Source organism: Lemur catta, chromosome 11 (genome assembly GCF_020740605.2).
Source record: "Lemur catta isolate mLemCat1 chromosome 11, mLemCat1.pri, whole genome shotgun sequence".
Lineage (NCBI taxonomy): Eukaryota > Metazoa > Chordata > Mammalia > Primates > Lemuridae > Lemur > Lemur catta.
Window position 1 is genome coordinate 47400742 of NC_059138.1, and position 21902 is coordinate 47422643.

Here is a 21902-nt window from a genome sequence, read left to right on the forward strand (position 1 = left end):
AGAGGAAGTGTCAGATTTAACTAGAATCGAAGTTTTGCCATTTGTTTTGAAGACAGAAGGGATATTTCAAAAAAGATGAACAATAAAGTTTTATTGAAATTCAGAGGAAAAAAAGACATAACCTGAGGTTGTGCAGAAGAGAGTATGAAGTTAAGTATACGTGGATAGAATATAGCTAAGATGGCTTTTGAGCAAGGTCTTACATAAGGAGCAGAATATAAGCACCTGGAATGTGTGGGGTTGTGAGCAGAAGAGGTTGCAGGGTGAAGCTATTTCACGAAAAACTATTCGAACTATGTGAAGTCTTCATGTGAGCATGTGAACAGTGTGTAAAGGGGAATATGAAAATTTCCCATTTTTCCAAAATGAGGATCTAAAAAAGTGGAGAGTAGGAAACCAGACTGAAAAAATACATGCAGAAGATATCATGGCAGTTATGAACATCTGGTAAAGAAGCTAGTACTTTACAGATTGAGCAGGAGAAACAAAACAAAACAAAAAACTTTGAACACAGTAGTGACATCAATGGCCCTCAGTTTAAGAAGCCTAGCCTGCCAATGCCATGTGTTAGATGTAGAAAATTGAAAGCAAGAAGTCCTTCTAAGAGATTATTGTAATATTCCAGGGGAATCTGAGCTCAAGCAATGATCCATAGAGTGAGGGAAATTTTCAGGTAAAAGAAATAGTTAAAAATTATATTTCTATATAATCCACAGGAAAAAGTAGATTTTAAAATAAATACTTTTTATATAACTAATTTATAATAAAGAACACTTTTAAATACCTTGGAGCTCTTAAAAATCAATCCACAGTTTGGCATAGTCAGGGGAGGGACTCTTGCTAGACCAGAATAGACAATTACTTAATTGACCTTTTCTGCTTTAGTCATCTGAGAGCAGTGACTTTTCCAACTTGCTAAAGACATTTGAAATCAACTGAGAATTACTCCAAAGGACTTGAATGAATAGACATTTCAAACTGCAGCTATTGATCTAATATGGTAAAAACAAACTTGTGGCCACTTAAAAATAGCCTTCCAATGTCATTTATTGATTCAATTAGACTTAGAAAGTAATTTTTCCTGGAAACACTTTTACCTGGTATTTAGTCCTCCAGACCTAAGCTGATATATTACAACCTAAACTTACTATGTAATAGTGTTTCTATGGAGAAGACATACTTAATTCTTTCAGTGTAGAATGATGAGAAAAGGATTCCTACAGCGATGAATATGGAAACTTGCTTCCCTCCATATTGTTGATCGTTATTATTATCAGCAAGAGGGGACTTCTGGCACAGTGTTGAGGCTAAAAGGAAGCTGAATGTTCTGAATAGAGGCTTTTGAAAGTAAAGAGATCATTGGAACCAGGGTTTCTCAGTGTGTATTATTATTTTCTTTCTCTAGCCTTAGGAACTGGCCTTCTTGCATCCTTTTTTCCTTCTGTTATTGGTCCTAGTTTCATTTTTTCCAAATCAAGTAAGAACTCCAATGTACTATTACAGTTTTTCTTAGTACTCTCTAGATCTTGAAATAAACTTATAGATATTTTGAAATATTGTAATAAATTTTAACATCAGAGGCCAGGGAGAAATTAAAACAAAAATTTCCTGTGTGATAACAGCCATTCTAACATGCATGAGGTGTTATCTCAATGTAGTTTTAATTGTATTTCCCTGATAATTAGACATCTTGAGCATTCTTTCATGTATTTATTGTCCATTCATATGTGTTCTCTTGAGGAATGTCTGTTCAGGTCCTTTGCCCATTTTTAATTGGGTTATTTGTTTTCTCGCTATTGAATTGTATGAGTTCCTTTTATATATTGGATATTAGTGCCTTGTTGTATGTGTGGTTTACAAGCCACAAGCCATGGGTTGTCTCTTAACTCTGTTAACAGCATCTTGATCATAGTTAATAATAATGTATTGTAATTTCAAAATTGTTTTCTAAAAAAGCCTGACTTGGGTGGTGCAAAGACAATATATGTAACCAAAGTGTTTGTATCCTGTAATATTCTGAAAAAAACTTTTTTAAAAGTAGATTTTAAATGTTCTCACCACAAATACATAGATGAGGTGATAAATATGTTAATTACCTTGATTTAATCATCCCACAATATGTCCATATATCAAAACATCAAATTGTACCCCATAAATATATACAGTTATTATTTGCCAATTTAAAAAGTTTCCTTTTATTTTTCTCTTTTCCCCATCACTTCCTATTTCCCCTTATCTTTCACCTCCCTTTTCTCTCTTCTCCCTTCTCTTGACTTAAGTAGAATCAGTAATTTGAACTATTCCTTTAAGTAGTGTTCAGTCTCTTTTGGATAAAAAAAATATCAAACCCTGGGACAATTTGTCCCTCTTTTGCTTCTTTCCCTAAAATCATGACTTGGTGCTTGTGTAGCCTCATGTGGGCAGGGAAGTACCAAAGCTCCAGGATGTGGTGTTTTCAGCTTCTTTTATCCTCCAGAACAATACCCCTTACCCATGTGGGTGTTGCTTGCACTGTTGGCTTCTTCACCAAAGTCCATTATCGGAACAACGTGTGATATCCTGATTTCATCAGGCCCAGTAGTGTTCCACGACTGTCTCAGGCTTATCTCAGCCCTCGCTGCTTCTATAAAACACTCTGAGATCTGCCTACTATGCCCACATAGCCACAGCTCAGGCAGTTTCCTCAGCATCTCTTAGTGTAGAGTTTCTTGGTGTGACAGTTTGACCTTCCTGGCAGTCTCTCCAGGCTCTTAGGTAGGTCTCTTTAGATGGGTCCCATGAGAACTAAAGGTTCTGAGGAAAATGGCATCTCAGGACCTCCCTTAGACAGAGCAATGAGTTGATGTGAGTGTGCCCAGGTTGGTACATGGTTGGGGACATAGCCTCCCTCCACACTAACTTATCTCATAAACTTTCTCCTTACCAAGTTTAGATAGGGATACATTTGACTGCTTCATGCCTCTACTTTCATTCCCTCTTCTCTTCTTTAATCTCTGCTGGCTGGAAATCACCAATATTTTCCTTCTTATTTCTATTTCCAACTATGTGAACTTTCCTTATATAAAACTCTTTGGTCCAGCAACCCAAGTTTGGCTCTGAACATGGTAAAGGATGAGGAGAAGAACAGACAATTCTCCTTCAGGAGAATCCTGCATCACAAAAGTACGCTTGCTGCAAAATTTTATTGTTGAACATAATATGCAGAATGTTGTTCTTTTCCTATAAGTTAATTCTGAAACAAATTCCTGGGATCCAGGAAACAGTCAATGTAGGCAGACCAAGAGAAGGTCAAGGCATTAGAAAGGTAAAAGGGAAGCACATAAGGAGCTTTAAAAATTTTTACCCTCATTACTTATGGATAGGTATTAACAGGGTGTCTTGTGGGTCTAAAGATGAAAGTGAAATACTCAACTGCTTAAAATAATTTTCCCAATTTGGGAGAAGATGGCCAGAAGATTACCTAGATAACATTTCTTTACCAGAACACAGGTGTATCTTGACACTGACTTGGAGTAGAGGAGGGAAAGATTGGGTATATTGTGTGGTCATTAAAGTTTAGATTCAGACTCAGTGTTTAGCATAAATATACTATATGCCAAACACCTATATCCACGCTGTTTTTATTTCTGAATTTTGGCGTGATCAATAATTCTGTGATTAATAGAGTGTCGTCAGATCCAATAAAGTCTGCTTCTGCTTTAATTTCTTATCAACAGATTTCTTGATCTCACAAAAATAATAATATAGAGTCAATTTAAAGAAATATTATGCCATGGAAATTTAGTAATTGTGATATACTTGTCATAGACAATAAACATAATGATGGTTATGATTAATTTAAAAATCAAAATCTTAACCTTTTTTTCACATTCTTTTAATTGTGTGTTTAGAAAGTGGTTAAATGACATGTGACAAGATTACTGGTCATAAGTAGAAGACACGAAGTATTTTCATCTTCTCCTTAAGCCAAATTACATAAACAAGGATAGACGGGCTTTATAACTGCCTTGTCATATATTTATAAAAGATGTTCCAACAAGGTAGAATAGAATTTTTTATACATTGAAATCAAAATCAATAAATGTCTAAATACTGTACTTTTCAAACAATAAATACTTAATAGCATCCAATGGTTGATTGCAGAGAAAGTAGTTTGCTGAAACCAGCTGTAGAGGAAAACAAAATTATATTCTTTCAAAGTGCAAATGTTTCTTATGATACCTGCTATGAAGACCTTGCTAATCATTCAGCTTTAGGAAAATTGTTGAGCAAAATGTGTATGTAATAAAAGTTAAGATACAAATGGAAATTCAGGAATGTTATTTATTTTTTTTAAATTGTGGATGCCCATTACATTGCTCTGCTGCCATATATCTGTATCTGAAGGTTAAGGATTTTTCCCCATGTGACTTGAAAGCAGTAGGTACACATAAATATGAAAAAAATGAAAGGACAATCATGTTAACTCTGTGAAGATATTCAGTAAGTATTCTCATTAATCATCAAAAAAAACTAATTTATGAGTTACTTCAATAAAATTTCATTTTTGCCAGTCTTCAAATTCTAGACCTAATATGGAGATAGGCCTTTGTTTTGGTCATTTACTACAAGAGAAAAAACTATTTAATAAATTACTCATAGCATTATAATGTACAGTGCCCACTGACAAAGTTAAATGAAAATATCTTGTTTATTTCACTGACCTGAGAATACAGTGAGCATGTCTTTTAAAATTTCAATTTCATTTGTTTATGTAACATGCTAAATGATTCCTGATTAACTCAGATTCAATTTTTATACTTACATATACTAATTTTGAAAAGAAAATTCAGTAACTATTAATTACAAAATGTCATAAACATTTAATTTACATAATTACTACCTTAATTGTAAAATATTGCTTAATTAAAAATTAAACATAAATTTGGCAAATAAATAATGTCAAAACAACTTAAGACACTGCTTGCCTTATTTAATCATTGCATCATGAATAAAATTTGAACATTTCCAAAATGCCTGAGATTGGTATAGCAACAAGTATGATATTTGAGCATCAATATGATTTTGCCAATTTATAATAGAGTAACTGCATGAGCAGAGAAGCTATGGACAGTGCTAAGAAATTAGTACACTATAATGCTGAACCTAAGAAAATTAACATTCATACTTTTTTACAAAATAATTTTTAAATAACGTTTCAATTTTTTTCTTGTTTTTTCAGAAATTCATTCTATGATAGTGAGATTTGGATTTGGCCTCAGGTTGGGTTAAATTTTGATTTTGCTACTTGCTCATCTGGCATGTGTCCAAAATATGACTTCAGCAAAGCCTTCATACAAAATCCAAACATTGGGAATTTGAGCCTGCAGAAGCAGCAGTGATAACTGAGAAGATGATGAGCTTCTTTACACTCACCTGCTCCGTCAGATCTCACCCTGCACTGCCACTGGGAAACGTGAGAAGGGAAAGGTGGCAAAGAAAGTAGGTAAGCTAAGGCACTTATGGGCTATATCCTTCTCTCATACACATTTTATGTTTGTTTATTTTTAGCTTTAAAGAGCAAAGAAAATCCATACATCATTACAAATAATTTAGATATGTTGATTGAAAGAGGGTAAATTTTTTTCATCAGACTTTGAGAGCTCAGTACCTCTGGGGGAAGACAAGTATAAGGCATAGGCAGATCCCAGTCAAGTGTAGCTAAAGATGATTGGCTCTTTTATGCCCAATTAGTTTTATTTAACCCCAGATTAAAGCCACAACATTGCTATGGCCGACTTTTGAATTTTGTAAGTAGCAACAACAAAATATATTCACTGAAATCATTGTATAACATAAAATTTTATGCTACTGTATAGCATAAAATTTCTTTGGTAAAATGAAATCAAAATATATATGCTGGTATGATTTATGGCAAAATTGAGTCTGGTGTATGTGGTAAGACTACCATTTAGTTTTTGGAGTGTATATAAGGGTAGATTTTACAAATACATAATATAGATGTGTATATATGTGTATACTCACACAAGTACAGTGGGTGCAATGGTATTAAAGCATTGTGCAAATTATACAGAATCTGGTCCACTGGGTATAAATCCTAGTTAGGTATTTGTAAATCAGGAAAATGACCTTTGAAGGGATGAAGGGAAGGAACAGGGCAGTGGGGAGGAACTGAACCATCGTAATGCATCATCACTTATTAGATGCTCTGCTTCTCACCACTAAATTACCTAAAAGCTTTTAAGTGCAAAAAGAATTATTATCCTTTATTGATTACCTCATTTTCCTATCCCCTTCATCCCCACTTTTGCTTTGACATTTGGTAATGATTCATTTCTTTTTTCCCCAAATAGTTATATTGAACTATCAACCACTATAAACTCTAAAACTCAAGCTGTTCAATGCAATACTTTAAAACTTTTTTAACAATAAATAATCAACTATTTTTTAATTTCTTAAGCTGTAAACATTTGACATACTGCATCTACATATTTAATTCTCACAAAGTCAGTTAAAAGACATGTTCTTTCAAACAAAACAAAAAGATTACTCTTCCACACAGTTGTCAATCTTTGTCTTGGTTATTATTAAACCTTGCAAATTATTTGCAATGCATTCAAATTCACCATTCAAAATTTTGCAAGAAAATCAGTACTAGAGTGATAACCCCTGGGACCACCATAGAAAACTGGAACTTTCAGTTTAAAATTTATTGATTCAACCTCTTCATTTACTGATGAATAAACTGAGGGTCAGAATTGTTTGACTAAGGTCACACCATTAACTAATGGGAAATTCTGAACAACACCCATTTTCTGCAGATTCTATTATATTATATATCACAGTATCTCTCAGCAGATGCTAACTAATATCATTACGGACCTTACTTTGATCACAAAAAATGAGTCTCTACACTTAGAAGATAATCTATTGATTATTCTTGCCTTTCTTTCTCCTATCAAAACATTGGTTAATCAATATGTAGCCATAACACAAATATTTTTTAAAGTGAAAGGTTGTTTTTAAAGTAGCATAACTATACAAGATACACGTTCTCCTTTTTAATTTAATTTATGCTTTTAGTGAGTTTCTCAAATCATCATCATCTGACATTACAAAGTTAATTGGAAATCATCCCTATGTGCACAAATATTTTAGGATCATTAGGAGACTTTGCATAAGAAAGTAATAAAAGAACAACAATGAAGGATTCTGGGTAACAGATGCAAAGTATAGGTCTAAAATGAATAAAATTATATCATAGTTTATACTTTCTTTTATATTAAGAACACATAAAAGAGTTAATTTGCACATACACAATAGATAGAAAAACATAAGATTAAATATTATAAAACATTCAATAGAATTAACTGAAGATATCATATTTAGAAATGGAAACTGGTTTATCTATTCTAGAGCAACAGAAGGCAATAAATCCAAAGTTGCTATCCTAGTCTATCTCAAGTATTACTGTCTAATTTGTGTGATCTGCAAATACTGTAAGATGTAAGTCAGTATATGATCTGCGGGCTATTAGACTTACTGCCTGCTAAGGACTTCAGTAGGACTAGAGCAAAGTATTTTGTTTGCTTTTATTCATTTATTCATTCAAGACTATACATTGAGTATGAGTCAGACCATGTTGTAGATGCTAGAGATAAAATGGTAAATTAAAATAATCTTTCAACTCAGGGTTTAGTTGGAAAGACAGATATTTTCAAATTAACTCGAAAATAAATGTAAAACTGGAACTGTGCAAGTGTTGAGGAAACAAAGTTCATGGTTCTATGGGAGATTAATCAGGAGGTTTGCTGATTTTCTACAGGCCCAATTCAGTGTCTCACACAGTGCAATCATCAGTGCTATTTAACCAAAGAGAATGAATTGGTTAGAAAGCAAACTTAAAAAATTTCTGAAAAATTAATCCAATAAGGTACGTGGGTTCCTAAAAATGGATATAAATATAAACTGAAAAGGGACCCATTTCTAAGCATTTGTTAATCCTGTTTCTATCCTCTAATCTTCCTCTACTACTTGCTAGTCTCTTTGAGGACATTTTCCATATTGAATTCCCGATTTTCCAACTCTCTTTCCCTTTGCTGCTATCTTTTTAAAGAGAGGATTCATGCAGCCCACACCTTTAGGTGAAAATAGAAAATCTGAACATTTTCTTTCTTATTGACATTTGTATTATGAACATAAGAACAGTTCAACAGAGCAAAACTTATGTTTGCTGCTGTGGGGGAGAAAAGCTTTCTTTTGCTCACCAATTGCTAGGTTCATGGCTGATGTACTTATAATGAAAGACAGAATAACAAGAGAAAGACGTGCACATTTTTTTAATATAAATTTTACATGACACAGGAGCCTTTGGAAACAAAGACCCAAAGAAATAGGAAAACTTGTGTACAGTTGACCCTGGAACAACATGAGTTTGAACTCTACAGGTTCATTTATATGCAAACTTTCTTCCACCTCTGCCACCCCAGACACAGCAAGACCAACCCCTCCTCTTACTTCTCTTCATCCTACTCAATGTGAAGATGATAGGGATGAACACCTTTATGATGATCCACTTACACTTAATAAACAGTAAATATATTTTCTTTCTCTTATGACTTTCTTAGTAATATTTTCTTTTCTCTAGCTTAGTTTATGTAAGAACATAGTACATAACACATATAACATATTAAAATATATATGTGTTAATTGACTATTTATATGGATAAGGCTTCCAGTTGACAGTAGGCTATTAGTAATTAAGTTTTGGGGGAGTCAAAAGTTACAAATTATATGTGGATTTTTGACTGTGCAGGAGATGGTACACTTAAGCTCTGAATTGTTTAAGGGACAGCTATATTTTTATGCTTAGGTTTGATAAAGAGGTGGATAGTCATGGAGAATCATACTGGATAAATGGGGTATGATCCAAAAGTAAAAACTGGGATGGGGGTAGGACTAGAAAAGCCTATTTGTTCAGATTCTTCTGTGCCCCTGTGTCTTCAGAGATAATGATGTTCCTTTCCTTCTGGTATGGGGAGGGTATCTCTCAAATGAGGGCCTTATGACCTGCTTCAGGGAAAAAGGGCAGAAGAAGTTCGGAGAGTGACTTTCCTAGATTTCGTTACCTGTTCCTGCTGCTTTCTCAAATGCCAAAGTGCCAGATTTTGGGGTAAAGTGTCTCAAACTCCATCACTCATAACCCCCCAGCTTCTATACAGCAATATGTACCTGTTAAACTACTATTTTTCTTGGAACAGACTTCAGGCTGATCAGTTCTTATGAGAAATATGGTACCTGGGTAATTTCTTCCATATTTCATCTTTGATATGGACTTTGGTTTAAAAAAAGTCTGTGCATGTGTGTGTGTGTTTGTGTAATTAGATATGTGAGAAAAATAGTCCTTTTAATATCAAAATTTTATGCCATTTAAATAAGGTAACCTTTGTTTAATGATTTACTAAAGATAACTTTTTTGATAATAAAATTTTAGCTCTGGTAATGAGGTTTTCTTTTACAGCCTAATTTATAAATTTGTTTTACTATTTTCAAAACATGCACTATTTGCTATTTATTTTTAGGCATTTTCATTTCCACTCAATTTATAACAATTTTATACCAAGTGATTACAGTTTAGGCAAAATATTTGTTAAATGAAACCTCATGTAATAATGTTTTGTACAGTGGATTCATTAGATAAAATGATGAACTTGGCCAAAATATTGCCCATAAGAAAACTTATTTCATCAAATATTAGAAGAACAGTTTCCTATGCTTGCAGATTTATTCTAGAAGTTATAAGTTATTTGTTTATTAAAAATTAGGATGAGTTTAGGGATTATACTACTAGTATTATTATAAGATTAGTTTTCCTGGTGTTAAGCAATACATAGCACTGATTTTCATAAATCACAATTGTCATATTTTGGACACAGCAGTTATGGGCATCGTTTTTCTCAAATTTTGTCAGTTGGTAGTTAACTAATAAAGATAATGTGCTGAATTTATAAACATACACAGAATTAAAAATTGTCTCTATTTGCAATAGTACTGTATCAAAAGGCTTTACTAGATTTTTGAATAATTTCTACAAGTACTAAAAACAACCAAGAGGGTACTAAGCTTTAACAGTTAAAATTTATTTAAAAGTATAGTCTTTTAAAATCCAAAATGACATTCTTCACTGCATTTGTGTAAGTTATCAAGAGAACTAAATATCAATTTCAAGAAAAAACCCTACTTTCTTATAGGTAAAGATTTTGCTATTATTTTTATTATACATCATTTATTTGTTTTTTAAACAATCACCTTTTAAATTCTTATCACTAGGGAATTATTTTCTAATTATTCAGTGTGTTGATGTTTACCCCATATCTGCCACAGCCTGTATTTCTTCTCTTCAGTGCTGTGGGATCCTTTAAGAGGACAAGAAGGGACAGTATCCTGGGGTATTAAACAGAAGCCGCCCTCTCTTTAATCACTTAATGTAAGCACATGATGTCTTTCACCTTTATGACCCACAGTATTTTGACTGGTACTAAAACTTCATTTGATGCATGTGTTTTATTTTTAATTTTCATTTTGTTTGTATAACATTATGTTAAACTTAATTTAGTTTACATCAGCAACATTTCTAGATGTGGCTCTCTTTGGCTGCCTTTCAGTCTCATAGGCTATATAAAAAATACATAAATTATTAAGTTTAGCATCATTGAAAACATGTGCATTTGTGTAAAAATGTCATACATTCAGTGTGGCTACCATCTGTGGCTATGGAAATATAAATTCAAAAACATCCAAAATCCTGTATATTGATTCAAATAAACAAAATCCACATGGATATATAACCTGATATTTGGTTTGGGTAGGTACCATTTCATTTTGCCAAACATCAAATGGAAAGAGTAACAATATACACACTGTTTGGTTAGTTGACACTTTCTTATCAAATGTGATCCACTCTTTAGAGTAAAATCACTAATTCAGTTCTATGGACCAATAACCCCAAGGACTTTTTCCACACTTCAACATTGGTCATTAGAAAATAGGCTTTAGTTGTATACTCATTGTAATAAAATTTTTGTACTGCATTACTAATTGTACCTGGGGTGACATCACTAGTATTATTTGTTAGGGTAGAAAAGAAACAAATTATACATAAAGAGAAAGATGTCATTTAATTTTAGCTGGAAAAAATATGAGTGCCCATCTATTAAATTCTTAAATTTCTATCTTTTATGATGATGATTTCAATAGTTAATTCTTACCCAATAGCAAGCATTCTAAGAACTGGTGAAACTATGAACATCTATTTTTTGGACTCTTCCATGACAATAAATTTGTAACATTTTATCTACAGAAAGAGTAGGAAAAAAAACTATTATGTTTTTCTATCAAGGTAATTTAATATTTACATTTTATCATTGATAATTTAGGAAAGGTCCTTTTAGATATATAACTTGCTATAGCTAAGGTCATACAAAATTTAGGATTATTGTCAAATTTTAAGAAATTCTACCGATTTTTTTTTCATATAAAAGCTTTAAGGTTTTAGGACATTTTAGACTTTACTGAACTGTGAACAGTAACTACTCTCATTTGTCCTACAGTCATTAACTAGGGCCTTAGAAGCTATCTGTGCAAATCACAGGGCTTGAAGCATAAGTTTCATCAGTTTCATGTTATTTCACCTCTAAAAAAGACCCTATGAAATAGGTGTTAATGTTATTGGAAATAAGAAAACTGAGACCTAGAAACATCGAGAAATTGTCCCCTAATATCACAAAGCTAGTAATCTGGAGCAGCATGGATTCAGGGCCAATTTATTTAGTCTTATCCCAAGTCATTTCTTCTTAACTACTTTGCCCTATGCCTCCCCAAAACAAGAAGCTGGGATCTGAGCAAGAGAGGGAGAGCTTCCGCTATTTTTCTTTCTCACCTTCTTCTTTACAGTAGTGGTTCTCAAACTTTTAGTTTCAGGATGGATTTACACTCACAAAAATTACTACAGATTCTAACAGCTTTTTTTTTTCCTGTCGGTTTTATCTACCATAATAGAAATTAAAATATACATCTATATATTAGTTCATTTGAAAACAACAATAAACCCATTACATGTTAATGCAAATGATACTTTTTATACAAAATATATTTTCCAAAATGAGTGAGAAATTTAGTGAGAAGAGTAAAAGTATTTTACATTTTTGCAAATTTCTTTAATAACCTTTTCAGTTAATTTTAGATAAACATCTTTAAGGCTGTACCCAAACTTGACAAATAATAACACCATAAAAGTTAGTTGCAATAGGAAATTTGAAACTGCTGGTCTATTTTGCACTTTGAATTTTTTTAAATAATGCATGATAATATAACACTTTCATCAGGAAAATACTGGTTTATTCAGTTATGCAGATCTTCCAAATGTTAACATATTTCATCATACAATAGCAAACAAATACATTCATTAATATTGCCATGAATCTCATGACAGAAGTCTTTAAGTATTGAGAAGCTTGTCAAGCTCACAGTGTGGATACAATCTTTCCAAAGTTCTAATTTTTGCCTGAAAGCTCTAATTCTATCATTGGTAACATGTTATTTTTATTGAAGTAACAAGCTTACTTTATTCATTTTTGAGAAAGTACCAGTCAAGTATCCAACAGTGCAAAAGACATGAACAGAAACTTTTCAAAAGAAGAAAGACTAATGGCCAAGAAACATCTGAAAAAATGCTCAACATCTCTAATCATCAGGGAAATATAAATAAAAGCCACAATGAGATATCACTTGACTCCTGTGAGAATGGCTTTTATCAAAAAATACCAAAACAACAAATGTTGGCGTGGTTGCGGAGAGATAGGAACTCTCATACACTGCAGGTGGGACTGCAAACTAGTACAACCTCTGTGGAAAGCAGTAGGGAGATACCTCAAAGAGCTACAAGTAGAACTACCATTTGATCCAGCAATGCCATTACTGGGCATCTACGCAAAGGATAAAAAAGACATTCTATAAAAAAGACACCTGTACTTAAATGTTTATAGCAGCACAATTCACAGTTGCAAAGATGTGGAAACAACCCAAGTGCCCATCAATACATGAGTGGATTAATAAAATGTGCTGTATATATATATGTATCGTGGAGTTCTACTCAACCACAAAAAACAATGATGATCTAGCACCTCTTGTATTATCCTGGATGGAGGTGGGGCCCATTCTACTAAATGCAGTATCACAAGAATGGAAAAACAAGCACCGCATGTACTCACCATCAAATTGGTACTTAATCGATCAACATTTATGTGAACATATGGAAATAACATTCATCAGGTGTTGGGCAGGTGGGAGGGGTGAGGAGGGAATGCGTATATTCACACCTAACAGGTGGAGTCCTCAGTGTCTGGGGGATGGACACGCTTGTAGCTCTGACTTGGATAGGCAAAGGCAATATATGTAACCTAAACATTTGTACCCCCATAATATTCTGAAATAAAAAAAAGAGTAACAACAACAACAACAAAAATCAAGGCAATGAAATTTAAAATAATAAATTTTTAAAATAAAAAAATAAGTTAAAAGCAGCAGAAAAAAAACGTATATACAACTTGAATAAGAATAGTTTGTCAGTTGTTCCTCCAAGAAAAAATGATTTTTTAAAGTATAACTCAAACAATAGTTTTTCCTTAAGAAAAACATTGTAGTTTGTTGTGCAGCAGAATTGCTTTGTACATATTTTGCATTTTATTACATGTAATATTAAAAAGGTATGTATGCATTCAAAAGTTGAAATTTAATAAAATTAATATTTTTTAGTGCTCCCCAAGGACATTCTGAAACTAAACTGGCTTTTGTTTTTTTAAAGTGCAAGATGGTAAAGAACACGATAACTGCTAGTAGAGTTTGATACGATTGCCTTCATTTGTACTAAGGCACTGGTAGTTTTACCCACCATTGCTTTTCCATTATCAGTACTAATAATGACAACTCAGGGTGACAGACAAAAATGTGAGAAAAAATGGTTAGAGTAGTGTAAATAAAATATGCTATTTTTCTGGATTTTATAATGTCTATGATATTCTTTATTTTCTACACTTGTAATTTATTGAATTTTTTTCTTATTCTAAACAAATATTTATTTTTGCACATACTTTGATGTTTATAATATTTAATTAGTTTAGTTTAGTTTTATTTTTTATTTTACATGGATTTTAAGTTTTACTTCCCAGCCCATTTATATTATTAGAAAAAGCAGGGTTGTACAGCAATTGAGAATATGACCTTTAAACTCAGAGAGTTCTGGAATCAAATCTTGATTAGCACTGCTCTCTGTATCTCCAACTGTAAAATTGGGAAAAATACCTACCTTAAAAGGTTTTTTGTGAAGATTAAATAAGACTGTATGTAAAGCATTTATTTTTTTCTTTTTTCTTTTTTATTCTCTTTTTATAATTTTTAATTATTATGAGTACATAATAGTTGTTTATCTTTGTAGGGTACATATGATGCTTTGATACACGCATACAATATGAATTAATAAAATCAGAGTAACCGGGGTATCCATCACCTCAGGAATTTAATATTTCCTTGTGTTAGGAACATTCCAATTCCACTCTTTTACTTATTTTAAAGTATACCCTAACTTATTGTTGATTATAGTCACTTTGCTGTGCTATCAAATATTGTTCATTCCATCTAACTATATTTTTGTGCCCATTAATCACTTTCATTTTATCCTCCTCTACCCAGTACCTGTCTCAGCTTCTGGTAACCATCATTCTACTCTCTGTCTCTTTGAGATCAATTGTTTTTATTATTTAGCTTCCACTTATGAGTGAGAACATGAGTGATTTGTCTTTCTGTGCTTGGCTTATTTCACTTCACATAAGGTTCTGCAGTACCATCCACATTGTTGCAAATGGCAGGATTTCATTCTTTTTATGGCTATGTAATATTCCATTGTGTATATGTACCACAATTTCTTTATCCATTCATCTGTTGATGGACACTTAGGTTGATTTCATATTTTGGCTTTCGTGAATAGTGCTGCAATAAACATGGGAGTGGAGATATATTTTGGATATACTGAATTCCTATCCACTGGGTATATACCCAGCAGTGGGACTACTGGGTCATATGATAGTTCTACTTTTGGTTTTCTGAGGAACCTCCATACTGTTTTCCATAGTGGTTGCACTAATTTACATTCCCACCAAGAATGTATGAAAATTCCACTTTCTGCACATCCTCGCCAACATTTTTTTTATTGCCTATCTTTTTGATAAAAACCATTTTAACTGGGGTGAGATCATGGCTCATTGTAGTTTTGATTTGCATTACTCTGATGACTAATGATGTCAAGAATTTTTTCATATACCTTTTGGCCACTTGTATGTCTTCTTCTGAGAAATGTCTATTCAGATATGTTTCCATTTTTTATTAATAATTGGGTTATTTATTTTTTTTCTTATTGAGTTGCTGGAGCTCCTTATATATTGTAGCTATTAATCCCTTGTCAGACGGGTTGTTTGCCAATATTTTCTCCCATTCTATGGAGTGTCTCTTCACTTTGTTGACTATTTCCTTTGCTGTGCAGAAGCTTTTTAGTTTGATGTGATCCCATTTGTCCATTTTTTTTTGGCTGCCTGTGCTTTGTGGGTATTACTCAAGAAGTCTTTGCTTAGACCAATGTCCTAAAGCATTTCCCCAAGATTTTCTTTTAGTAGTTTCATAGTTTCAGGTCTTAGATTTAAGTCTTTAATCCATGTTGATTTGATATTTGTATATGGAGATAGATAAAGGTATAGTTTCATTCTTCTGCATGTGAATATCCGGTTTTTCCACCATTATTTATTGAAGAGACTGTCCTTTCTCCACTGTATGTTCTCGGCAACTTTGTTGAAGATAAGTTTACTATAGATATATGGATTTATTTCTGGGTTCTCTGTTCCATTGGTCTATGTGTCTGTTTTCATGCCTGTTACCATTCTGTTTTGGTTACTATAATTCTGTAGTATACTTTTAAGTCAGGTAATGTGATTCCTCCATTTTGTTCATTTTGCTCGGAATGATTTTGGCTATGCTGCATCTTTTGTGGTTCCATATAAATTTTGTAATTATTTTTTCCATTTCTGTGAAGAATGTCATTGGTATTTTGATAGGGATTACATTAAATTTGTAGATTGCTTTTGGTAGTATGGACATTTTAACAATATTAATTCTTCCAATCCATGATCATGGCATACTATTCCATTTTTTGTGTCCTCTTCAGTTTTTTTTCGTCATGTTTTGTAGTTTTCTTTATAGAGATCTTTCACTTTTTTAGTTAAGTTTGTTCCTAGGTATTTACTTTATTTGTAGGTGTTGTAAATGGGATTTTTTTCTTGATTTCTTTTTCAGACTTTTCCTGTGTTGCACTGCCTGGAGTTGGGGGATGTGTGACACAGACTTGGCCACTGCTGCTGGTGTTTCACTGGGTCATGTGCACCCCAAGTCTATTGGCTCTGGGCCAGCTCCCCTGCAGGAATTGCCGGAGGACTGCAGCCTTTGTGACCTGACTGCCTTAGAATTTAGTCCAGGCCCCATATTACTGTTTGTCAGTTGGTGGTGGGGCTAGCTGGAACTTGGATTTCAGGGTGGAGGATTTCCCTTTGGCTGGACTGGTCTAAATGCTCTCTCTGTGGGCACCAGCAGAATTCTGCCCTGTGCTGTGTTCTGCTGTGCCAGGGTAGCCCTGAATTTCAATGAAAACTCCCATAATCACTTCACTCTCCCTCCCCTGTGCACACAGATTCTCTTTCCACTGAGTGCTTGTGTGGCATTTCCAGGGCTGGGGCAGGGTCGGGGGGCAGTGGCGTAGACAGTGCAAGGTTGTCTTTTCTGGCCTCTTCAGTGCCTCTTTCATTGATGTAATGTTAAAACCAGGTAGTATGATAACTCACCTGAGTTTTGGTCCTTTTGAAGGTGCTTGCTTGCTTGGATAGTTATTTAATTTGTTATTTGTATGGAGGGATGATCGCTGGAGATTTCTATTTGGCTATCTTGCCTGTTTTGTTTTTTTGAGACAGGGTCTCACTCTGTTGCCCAGGCTGGAGTGCAGTGAGGTGATCATAGCTCACTGGAGCCTCGAACTCCTGGGCTCAAGGGATCCTCCCACCTCAGCCTCCCAAGTAGCTAGGGCCACAGGTGCATGTCACCATGCCCAACTAATTTTTTGTAGAGATGAGGCCTTGCCATGTTGTTGCCCAGGCTGGTCTTGAACTCCAGGGCTTAAGCAATCCTCTTGCTTCGGCCTCCCAATATGCTGAGATTACAGGTGTGAGCCACCACAGCTGGCCATAATTAGTTTTTTAAAAAGGTCCCCCACCCTCAAATTATATAAGCTTCATGCTCCAAAATTCTTGTATCCTCTGTCAAGTGGCTGGGATCATTAAATAATCTATGTAAGTGTCTTAGTATGTTGTCTGGCACCAAGCAATTTATACAAATGTTAGCTACTTTATTATTTAACACATGCACCTACATACATTCACACATTCACAAGAGAGCTATTCCAGATTTGTAGATTTTGTAGAAGTCTTTCAAAACGTATGCTTATTATTGGATAGTAATGCTGGTGGAAATTTGCGTAATTCTATAATTATACATGCAAAGTATCTTATGTTACACCTAGTAATATGATTTAACCATCTCAAAAATAAAATTTGAGAAAGAAAAGTCAGTAAAAAATTATTGTAAAGTGCTTTGAATTATAGAATATTCATAAGGAAATAAAGAACCTATTTAAAGCCTCCCACAATTGGCTCATAGGATATTTTTTATCAATATTATTCCAATTTTGTTGATAGGAAATTTTAAATCAATGAGGATTAAATATGCCATCTAGTATGTGATTAGCAAATTATCAGTTAGGACCACCCCCATATTTGTTTACTTCTAACTTTAATAATAAAAAAAATCAGTACTTTTAAAAATTTTACTTTATTTCACCTATTTCTTCAGGTATCATATTCTAATACTACTGGTATTCTTATTCTAGATGTTCTGAGTTAGATCTGGATACCATGTGTTGTGGCTATGTACCTAAAGAATTCATTCTTTCAGTGACACTTTGGTTTCTTGGGCTATGTCAACAAGTCAGCCTAGAAACATTTCAATAAAAAATACATATGGGTGGCAGAGTTTCAGAGTCTTTTTTTTTCCCTCTCTCTCTCTAGACAAATTGCTGTTCTCAAGCATATGTTCAATTTATCAATATGTGATTTCTGGCCATACTTCTTTCCCCAAAGAGAAACAAAAAAATGTTTATTGACACTTTGTCATCTTCTATTTTGATTCATAATTTATGAATGGCTAGAAGTCAGTCATACGATTATTGGGAGAACAAACATAGTGGTTTCTGATTCAAAATCTCGAGCTTATGCATGTTCTAACCCATATGTGTGAGCTAAATATTAAAAACAATTCATCTCAAAGAGACAGAGAGTAAAATGATAGTTACCAGAGGCTAGGAAAGGTAGTGGGGAGAGGGGCATAAACTGGAGATGGCTAAGAACTGCAAAAATATAGTTAGTTAGATAGAATGAACAATATCTGATAGTACAACAAAGTTACTATAATCAACAATAAGTTAGGGTATACTTTAAAATAAGTAAAAGAGTGGAATTGGAATGTTCCTAATGCAAAGAAATGTTAAATGCCTGAGGTGATGGATACCCCAATTACCCTAATTTGATTTAACTCATATTGTATGCATATTGATGTATCAAAACATCACATGTATCCATAAAGTTATACAACTATTATGTACCCATAAAAATTAAAAATAGAAAATTTTATAAAATATATAAAATATGCCCCTCCACACAAAAAACCCTTGAGATTATAATCTCAGTTTTGCACTTGCTTACTGTGTAATTTAGGTGACTAACTAAACCTCTCTGGATTTAGTTTTCTTGTGTGTAAAATTAGAAGAATAATAACACAGACTTTAACAAGATAAAAGATATACATGAACTTTATAAACAAAAAAACCCTACAAATTTAGAATTAATGCTTCACTCATGTCTGATAAAGAAACAGCGCTGTTTGAAAGACAACTATTGAGATGGTGTTGACAGAGAATGAAAGGAGCTCTCTTTGCTTCTTTGATCCAACCAGAGTGATCACTTAAATCCATGGTACAACCAGTTGGTTCAGATCAGAGGGGCCCAGACCCAACTACAGAGAATCATGTTGCACAAACTGCAGCACAAAGAATTCAACAGAAAAGTGGGTCACAGCAGTAAAGAAGTCAGAGCAGCAAAGTAAACTTTTTCTTTTTTTTCTTTTTTTTGTAAGGGTTGGGGTCAGTTATAAAAGTGATGGGCAAGTCCAAAGGGCCTTTGCCTCAGATCTTTTTAAGCAGACATGTGCTCCAATGTCATGACCCCAGCATAGATGCACACAAAACTAGCATGCATCCCATTGAACCACCAAGGAAGGCATGATGAGTCCCTGTGTAAACTATCTATTGTTCAACTAGGCAATTTTGTTTAGGCAGTGGATCCCCATGTTAGAGAGAGAGGAAAATATAAGTAAAACACAACTCAATAAAGAGAATGATTAAAATGCACACCAAAAATGCAAAAGAAGGGTAAATAGAAACTCAGATAACACTCTATTGTTTGAAGTAGAAACTGTCTTTTTTAAAGGTTAAAACTCTAACATACCCTATTTTACAGCTGAGAAAACCAAGCCTTGAAAGGATAAATCATATACAAAAGCTCACATATTGACCAGGATTAGAATATACATATGGTCTTTTCTGGTATCTAACCCTATATTCCTGAACCCTACATCATACTATCAGAGAATGTAGTCAAGATGTTCTCATTTGGTGGTCACCAGTAATAGTGTTTATTATTTTTAGTGCTCTCAAAATATAAGTAAATATAAAACAGATAGGTAAGTATATGATAGCTTATATTATGGTCACTCACATGAAATGTACAGACAGACACAAACAAATACAATGTCTCATTCAAAATGTCGAGTAATGTTATGGGTATCTTTAGGAGAAAGGAGGAAAAATCCATATTAAAATAAACTTAGTAATCAATGCTATGAATAGCACAAAAAATGTGAAGAAATAATAGCATTGACTTAAATGTCAAATTCTCCTTTGATACAAACCATAGTCTACAATTATAGAATTTCAATCTAGATTATTTTATGCCACTCAGATTCCTCACAGATAGGTTAATATCTATCAAACAAGTCTTTTCTGAAGGCAAGGCACACAGGGGCACATTTATTGTCATTGCAGATAATAGAACTGCTAAAGATTGAAGTGAGGTTTAGAAATTTCCAATTAAATTTAGCTATCTGTTCTCAGGATGTGTACATCACTAGTCCTATTATCCTAACACATATTTTCACTTCTAGAATACACATCCTTAAAACTGGCAAAACATCTGAAAGTCTTTATCTCTTAGAAACTTATTTTGCTACCACTTTCACCCCCTCAGAAGCTAAATATTTCTTTTGTGTTTATGCTTTTGACAGTGATTTGATATTTTATTTAAATAAAGATATTTTCTAAGTAGCTAAAGATAAAATCGGAATTTTGCATTTAAATTTCAAATTACTTCAAGGCAAAAAATTACCTAAAGTGGGTGTCTGGCGAAATGTACAAATCTAACCATTCCAATGCAATGGCAATGGACAAAAAAAGACTACAAAAGTCATTTCCTGTGTGTTTTAAAGGTCTGTCATTTAAATGACAGGCTTTCATTTAAATGACAAATTTTTAAACTCTGTCTTTTCCTATGTTTTTTTCTTTCCCACTGACTATGATTTTTTTAAAAGATGGATCCAGGTGATATACATTTCTATGTTTGGAGTTCGTGTGCTCTTATAAAAGCATAGAAAGAATTAATTGCATTCTTAAAACTTAACTTGAGAAAATTTTCATCTCCGCATCCTTGGCTAGTCATGGCATAAGCAACCCTCACTATCTGCTTCACAGAAAGGAAAGCATTGCCTTGCACTTCAGTCTCCAGTAGAGATACTACACTGCACTGGGAGTTCATCATCAACAAAGAATGTGACCCTGGGCTAAAGGCTAGGAGCTCACTATAAATTAGCACTTCTGCTGTCTCTGCTGTACCATTCAGGGGGCATTTCCTTATACTACAATGATAAGTGAGGAAAGGACTGGTGAAAATGTCATGGTCTCTTAAAAATTATTTATGGGGTCAACTTTTTTTTTTTTTTTACTTACCTTCTGGATAACACTTTATAAAGAAAGCAATGTTCTTTACCTAGGGAGAAGTACACTGGTTGTAATGCTTTCTATTTCCATAAAACACATACGTACACACAAACTGGTCTGTTTATAGAATTGCTGAATATTATAGCTTAAAGGAAACATAGTGATTATTTTACCTTTGTTTTTATTTATGGGTGGGGCAATTGAAGTCCAGAAATTTTAAATAATTTTCTTAATACCTGCAGCCATCTGGAGGTAGGGCAACCCCTGGAATCCTGGTGGGCAACTCCCAGTGCTTCTTTGATCAGTAGCACAATTGTCCTCGAATAAGTGCTTGTTCACCCTGTAACTTAGAGTACATCGCTTCATGTGTTAATGGAAATATGGAATGGGAATATTATGGCTGAAAGTAATTATGGAGTTCATCTAATGGAATTTGGAAATGGCACATTTTTCTTAAATATTTTGGCCCATAAATAGTGCACATTGATTCTGCTTGAGTTGCATTAGGACAAGCTAGTCACATGGCCTCTTCCAGCTGCAGTAAGGCTTGACAGTGCTTTCTGATGCTAACTCTGCATGGTAGATGGAAAAGCACAGATTTTGGTAGACAGCTAGCCATCTCTACTGCAAGAGTTGTGTAAGTAAAGTGCTT